Source organism: Pteropus alecto, unplaced genomic scaffold (assembly GCF_000325575.1).
Source record: "Pteropus alecto unplaced genomic scaffold, ASM32557v1 scaffold124, whole genome shotgun sequence".
Classification (NCBI taxonomy): Eukaryota; Metazoa; Chordata; class Mammalia; order Chiroptera; family Pteropodidae; genus Pteropus; species Pteropus alecto.
In genome coordinates, this window is record NW_006435779.1 from 1,141,712 (window position 1) to 1,148,995 (window position 7,284).

Below are 7,284 nucleotides of genomic sequence, written 5' to 3' on the forward strand. Positions count from 1 at the left end.
GCGAGAAAGAGGAGAGCAGCAGGTGGTGTGACCCAGGGTACTCTGTGTTGTGAGGGGTCTCAAGCCTAAAGAGGAGGCAGCTGGCTCTTCTGAGCTCCTTGGGAAACAAGGAGGGTGAGCTCTGACTTGCATTGGGGATCTGTGGAACTAGAGGGCTAGAGGCCATTGGAGGCCAGAGACCACTTGGGAGGTTCCTACAGACGTTCCCCAGGGACCTTGGCCCCACTGCCCCTTTGAGATCTTCCTGGAGACCCGACAGCCTTTCAGATGATATTGTTCTGTGGACATGTGTGGCCTTCCTGAACATGGGCTGGGCAGGGCCACGTGACTTGCTCTGATCGATCATTGGGGTTGTCAGTGGAAGTGGCTTGAGTCACAACTAGGCTAGGCATCTAGTCCTCCTGGAGTGACTCCAGCCAGCCCATGTTGGGTGTGTGGCATGGGCACAGAACAAAGCTTAGTTGTGCTGGACACGGGCATTTGAAGAATTATTTTTTCTGTAGCACAACCCAGACAATACTGACTAATACAAGCTGTTAGCATTGTCAGTACAGAGGAAGACCTAGGGACGAAGAGAGGTGAGATCCATCACTTGCCCACGTACACAGAACGAACTGTCAATGCTGGAGCCAGGATTCAAACCCAGACTGTCTACCAGCTCAGCTACAAGGACTTGGTGGCCCCACCCCTCTGGTTGCAGTCCCAGCCTTGGTCCCACCTCCCGAAGGCCGAAGCCCCCAGCTACTATGGGAAGATCCCTTGGGTGCCCCCACCCTGGTCAAGCCCAGGGACAAAGTAGGAAGCTGTGATTCACCCCAGGATGGTCCTGTGTCCAAGCCCCTGCTGGACCTCAGGCAAGTCAGAGCCCACCTTCCTTGTTTCCCAAGGAACTCAGAAGAACCAGCTGGCTCCTCTTTAGGCCTGAGACCCCCACAACACAGAATACCCTGGGTCATGCCACCTGGTGGTTCCTGGGTAAATCTTCCTCAAGCCCAGCGTTCACAAGTACCTCTCTTTTCTCTCTTCATGAGACTATTCTTTTTAATGGATAAAGACATTTTTCTTTATATAACCACCATATCATTATCGCACTAGTAAAATTAATATTTGCATGTCAAATTTTCTCAGTTGCCCCCAGACTGCACTTTCACAAATGATTCGATGAGAATTGAGGAGCCCCCCGTGTCACATTTAGTTTTCCATCTCCTTTGTCTGAATCTTCAAGCTCCATCTGTTTTAAAGTTATTCCTGGTTGGAGAAGCAAGTCCTTTGTCCTCAAGATATGCAGTGTGGGTGTGGGCTGGTGTTGATTCCATCCTTTGCCCCATGTGGCTGGAGTACTGGACGTAGATGCTTGGCTGGATTCGGGTTCCATTTTCTGGGGAGTAGGCCCTGTGCTTCCTGGAGCACCCTGTCAGGAGCCTAACCTCAGCCTTGCCCTCTCCTGTCATGGACCCCCAGGTGTCTCACTGCTACTATGGGCCCCTCGTCTCACCTCTTTCACTTTCTAAGCCACTGTGGGTCCTTCCACCTACCTCAAATTTTCCTCTAAATACACTCCACTTTTTAACTTGAAATTTATTAAGAGGAAAACTTTATGGCACTATCATAAGTGGATGACCAGTATCACTTGCTGTAAGTAGGTGACTACAAAAATAGTACAATAAAAGTAATAATATTAAGTTTTAGCAACAAGTGGTTTCCCACAGTGGTTGTCCTGTCTGATAAAATTACCAAGTGCCGGCCAGACGTGGAGAGACACCCAGAACCCAGACATGGCTCTCAGACTCTCCTCTGTGCTCCTGGCTGCGCCTGCACACTCTGCTTCCTGGTTCCTTCGCTGGATGCCCTGGCAGGAGGCTGGGGTGGGAGAACGGTGGACTTCCCTAGTGCTGGTACCTCTGACAGCCCAGCACTGAGCCGGTGATGCCACCTCTGCATGCTGCTCCTTCACCTGAGTGATCTTGGGCTCCTACCCTCTCTGCCTCACCCCTCGTGTGAAGTTCCCTCTGGGGCACTGTTCCTTTCATGACTGAACGCTGCCTGGAAGAGTCCTCAGCTTCAGCTAGTGTCCCATCTGCCCTGCCTAAAATGCTCACATACCACCCAGGGTGCCTGCCTACATTTTTCAGATGTCTGGCATCAGGGGACCTGCAGGGGTGGTCCTGTCCCTGCATGTGTTTCTGTTCCTGCCCTGCCCAGCCTAGTTATCCCAGTGAGAGCTTTTTGTAGTACTTTTCCTCCCTTTTTCTGCTGGTTTCCTGCTGGTTTCCTGCCACCTCAAGAGGAAGCCCCCAGGGCCTTTCCCTTGGACACCAACCATGCCCTCCCCGCCTCCACCTCTGTATGTCTGAGCATCACCGTGGGCCTGGTTTCTCCAACAACAGCACCACACAGGTGTGTGACATTTCTATCATTCTTTGCATGTTTGCGGGGCCTGAAAGTACAGAGGGTAGGGCGAATAAACAGTTTTTAGTTCAAGAAAGTGAGCCAGAAAAGCGTCATTTCTCTTGCTGAAATGAATTACTTAAAAATAGTTTTCAAGACACCAATTTATCTTTAAGTGTGCAGCCTGTAAGAGGAGAAGGGGAATTCCTGGCTTGCAACCCTGGGTCTCATACTTAGTACTGTGTGATGGGGCAAGCCTCTGTCTCTTTCTCAGCTTCAGTTTCTTCATTTGTAAAATGGAAGAACAACTCTAACAGCCCCTGCCTGGGTTGATGGAAGAATTGTATGATAATATTTGCGTGAAAGGGTAACAAAGGTTATGTTTGAGATAATTACAGGTGTGTTTTCATATCCTGTTAATCTCGTTATCCTGGACAATGGATACTACCCAGAGCAAAGACATTCTCCTGTCCCTTCTGGCTGAAGCGCCCATTTCCTATGTGAGGCAATGGACAGGAATGAAGGGGGATTTCTAAACTCCTTAAGCTGCCTCATGTACCAGAAGCAGTTTCAAGATGCAGTTGCCCCTGACACAGGGGTCCAGAAATTCAGGAGTCAGGAGTAAGGAAGAAGAAGCTACTGGGATGAGGGTGGGGGAGCGGAGCAGCACCCAGACTTGAGATAGAGGAGTAGCACATGTCTGAAAGCCAAAGCATTCAGTGAGGACTGGGGCTGAGAAGCAGAGGTGTATGAGATCAGGGCTGTTGCCCACACAACTCCAGGGAGAACCGTGCATACTGTCGTCTATGCTAATATACTCCTACAGAGTTGTGCGGTGTACAACCTGCACAGCTGTACAAGGTGGCCCTGAGTGGGTGAGACACTTCCAGTGGAGGCTGACAGAGGAACAGACCTCCCTTCCCTAGTGTCAGAAAGCTTTGCCTTAGATCCCGTTGTCACTTTGGGAAGAAAGAAGAGCCCTATTAGGAAGTTGAATTGTGACCTAGACATACATCTTTTCAACAGAGACTGTGGTAAAACAAAAGAAATCGTTCAAATAGCACTAGATTGAAATCTTTTCAAAGTTTAAGGTTTTGTTCCTGTTTCCCAGTAGGGCAGAAGCTTGGGAACAAGATTAGAGAAGTTATGGACAATTAAAAAGCTACTTTAACAAAAATACCTGAGCGGAGCTATGTGTATTTTCAACTCTAGGGACAATGCTGGGCTCCACTCAGAGTGGAGGTCCAGTGCAGTGTAGGCACTGCTGGACAGCTGGCAGTGCTTGATCTTGGGGGAACTTCTCCTCCCCCTAATTCCGGGCAGCTAGCCACCTGCCCCCCATCCACCACCCCCTGCCATTGACACATGACCCCAATTAGAGCATCCCTTCCTCCTGTCACGCTCAGCATGTCACCTGAAACTACTGAAAAGAGAGAAAGCTCCTTTACGTGAAGCAAGGGGTGCCTGCCTAAGGGCACAGCCAGCCCAGAGGAGTGTGGGATCAAGAGATGATGAGGAGAAAGGAAACAGGTAGAGAGGGAGCTAGAGAAATAAAGGAAAGAGAAGAGGGGGAGAGTGAGAGGAGATAAGGAGAGAGAGAAGGCAGTGGGGAGAGGGGAGAGGGAGATTAAACTCCTGGATCCAGCTGTGTCTAAAGTCAGGCTCTCTTCCGGCTTTTAATTACATTAGACAACCAATTTTCCTTTTTTTCCTGGCTTTGCTCAAATCTGTCACATGCAACTTCAAGAGTGCAGACCTGCACTGTTCAATGAGGTAGCCACTGTTGTATGTGGCTATTGAGAACTTTAAATGTGGCTAGTCTGAACCCAGTTATGCTGTGAGTGTAAAATACACACCTGATGTAAAATAGCTCATTAAAATTGTTTATATGGATTACATGTTGAAATGATAACATATTGGATAGATAGGGTTAAATATGTTATTTAATTTTATTTGTTCCTTTTAACTTTTAAAAATATGGCTACTAGAAAATCTTAAATTGCATTTCTGGTTCACAGAGCAGGACTAGACCAATTTTCTAGGAATAAAAGAATATGCTTTTTTTAATTGTGTGTGTGTGTGTGTGTGTGTGTGTGTGTCTTAACACCAACTCCTTCTGAGGAGAATGATTTCTGCTAACTAGGAGGCTCTTGATTTTCTGAGGGTGTGATAGATATGAGCATGCAAGTTTGGGGTGAGAACTGGAGAAGAGAGAAAATGCTCTGCGTTTTATTTTTTATACAGCTCTATTGAGCTATAATTCGCATACCATACAATTCACCTATTTAGAGTGTACAATTCAGTGCTTTATAGTATATTCACACAGTTGTACAACCATTACTGCACTAAATTTTAGAACATTTTCATCACCCCAAAAGAAACCCCTTACCCTTTAGCTTCCACCTCCCCCTTTCCTCTCTTGCTCCCAGCCCTCCACCCCCATCCCCTGGCACCTCTCTGTGTCCATAGATTTGCCTTTTCCGGACATTTCATGTAAATGGAATCACACTATGTGGCCTCTTGTGCCTGGATACTTATCCTTAACAAAACGTTTTCAAGGTTCCAACATGTTGTAGCATGAATCAGTACTTCATTCCTTTTTATGACTAAATAAAATCCCATTGTATTGTTAACCTAAAAATAAAGGGCCTAAATGAGAGGCAACAACTGTTTATTTAAGAACAAAAGAATAGCTATCCAGGACCCACTATTCGGGCAGAAGCCCAAATAGTGTTCCAATTAGGAGACAAAGACAAGGGGTATTTATGAGAAGGGGAAAGGGAATAATTACATTAATAAAAGGAAGGCATTTATATTGGTGTAGAAAACATGACACGATGATGTCAATTCTAAACAATTTTTAGAATTTTCAGTCCAGTAATCATAACATCTGTTTTGTTGTTATCCTTGTGAACAGTTCTTTGGGACACAATATTGCCTTAGGCCCAGTTCAAAGGTTATTTTGCCCTATTTTAAAGCTCCAAGAGTTGGAGGCATAACACATACAAGGCAGTTCCTCTAGGATGGCAGCTCCAGTCCATTTTAAAGTGGCTTCATTTATATTATTTTATTACAGTATGGATAGACCACATACATACTATTTATCCATTCATCAGTTGAAGGACATTTGAGTTGTTTCCATACTTTGGCTATCATGAATAATGCTGCTGTGAACATTTGTGTACAAGTTTTTGTGTGGAACTATGTTTTCATTTCTCTTGAGTAGATGCCTAGGAGTGAAGGTGCTGGGTCATATGGTAATTCTGTGTTTGGCAGTTGGAGGTCTTATCAGACTGTTTTCCACAGCAGCTGCCCATTTTACATCCCACCAGACATGTATAAGGGCTCCATTTTCTCCACATCTTTCCCAGCACTTGCTGTCTGTCTTTTAGATTATAGCCATCTCAGTGGGTATAATGTGGTATCTCATCGTGATTATGATTTCCATTTCCCTGATGACTAATGATATTGAGCATCTTGCCATATGCGTATCGGCCACCTATTGGCTATATAACTTCTTTGGAGAAACATCTGTTCAGATCCTTTGCCCATTTTTAAATTGGGTTATATGTCTTTACATATTAAATTGCAATAGTTTTGTATATATTCTAGATACAAATCTATTATCAGCTATATGATTTGCAAAAATTTTTCTCCCATTATGCGCATTGTCTTTTTACTTTCTTAATATCGTCTTTTAAATGCTCAGCTTTTAATAAAAGAATGAGAAATACGAGATTGGATTAAACATGGCGGAGTGAGAGACATTCCCAGATCTCTCTCCTTGAAACAATAAGCTGAATATCTAAAACTCAACAAAAAATACCCAAACTGCACAGCAGCATGTCTGAGCATGGGATCTGTGCATAAGAGCTACCATAGGTTAGAACCCTGGTTGTCGGGCAGTGGACGGGGAGAAACAAAGAATATTCCTCTCACATCGGAGCTCCCTGTAGGAGGAGAGGGGAGAAGGTGCAACCACTTCCCTGAATAGCCCTACCTGGAAGTACTGTGAGCTCCACGCGGCCGGCGGCAGTGCCCAGTCCTCAGGGCAGAAGGCAGAGAAACGGGGACAACAGAAAAGCCAGGATGGCAGAGAAACAGCAGTTGATTTTTACCAACCAAAGTCGCAAAACAGAGGTTGAACTGCAGCCCCCATCCTCCAACCCAGAGGGCCCTGCCCCATACCCTCCGAGACGGACCGCTGTGGAGCCCTAGGGGAATCTGAGCAAATGCTACTGAAACTGTCACTAACACTGACAGGAACTGAGACTGAGGGTAGCAAGCATGATTAAACATCTATAAAAAAAAAGACATTATTAAGACTTTATATAAAGCAGAGATCCAAGAGGCTTAGACACCACCTACTGGAAACCAAAAGAAAAACACCTTCTTTGCAACAGGCTAGGGCCCATTATATAATAAATCTTCTTTCTAGGGGGAAAAAAAAGCAGAACACACTTCCATTAATGTCCAGGCAGAGAAATAGTCCATTAAACACCATGAACAACCAAGGTAACAAGGCATCTCAGAAAGAAAGAGAAAAATCTCCAGAAAATAAGCTTACATAGAAATATGCAATTTAAATGACAGAGAATTCAGGATGGTACTTCTGAAAAAACTCAGTAAGATCCGAAACGAACCATATCAACAATTTCAGGAATTGAAACAAACAACTAGATGAGCAGAATGAGTTCTTTAGCAAGGAGATTGAAACACTCAAAAAGAACCGAATGACCTTCTGGAGATAAAGAATACACGGCAAGAGCTGAAAATGAAATAATAACCCTGGGAGATAGAGTCGACAAAATGGAGGAAAGGATCAGTGATATCAAAGACAGAAATCTAGAAATAAATCAGAAAGAAGAAGAGAGAAATCGAAGAATGAAAAATAAT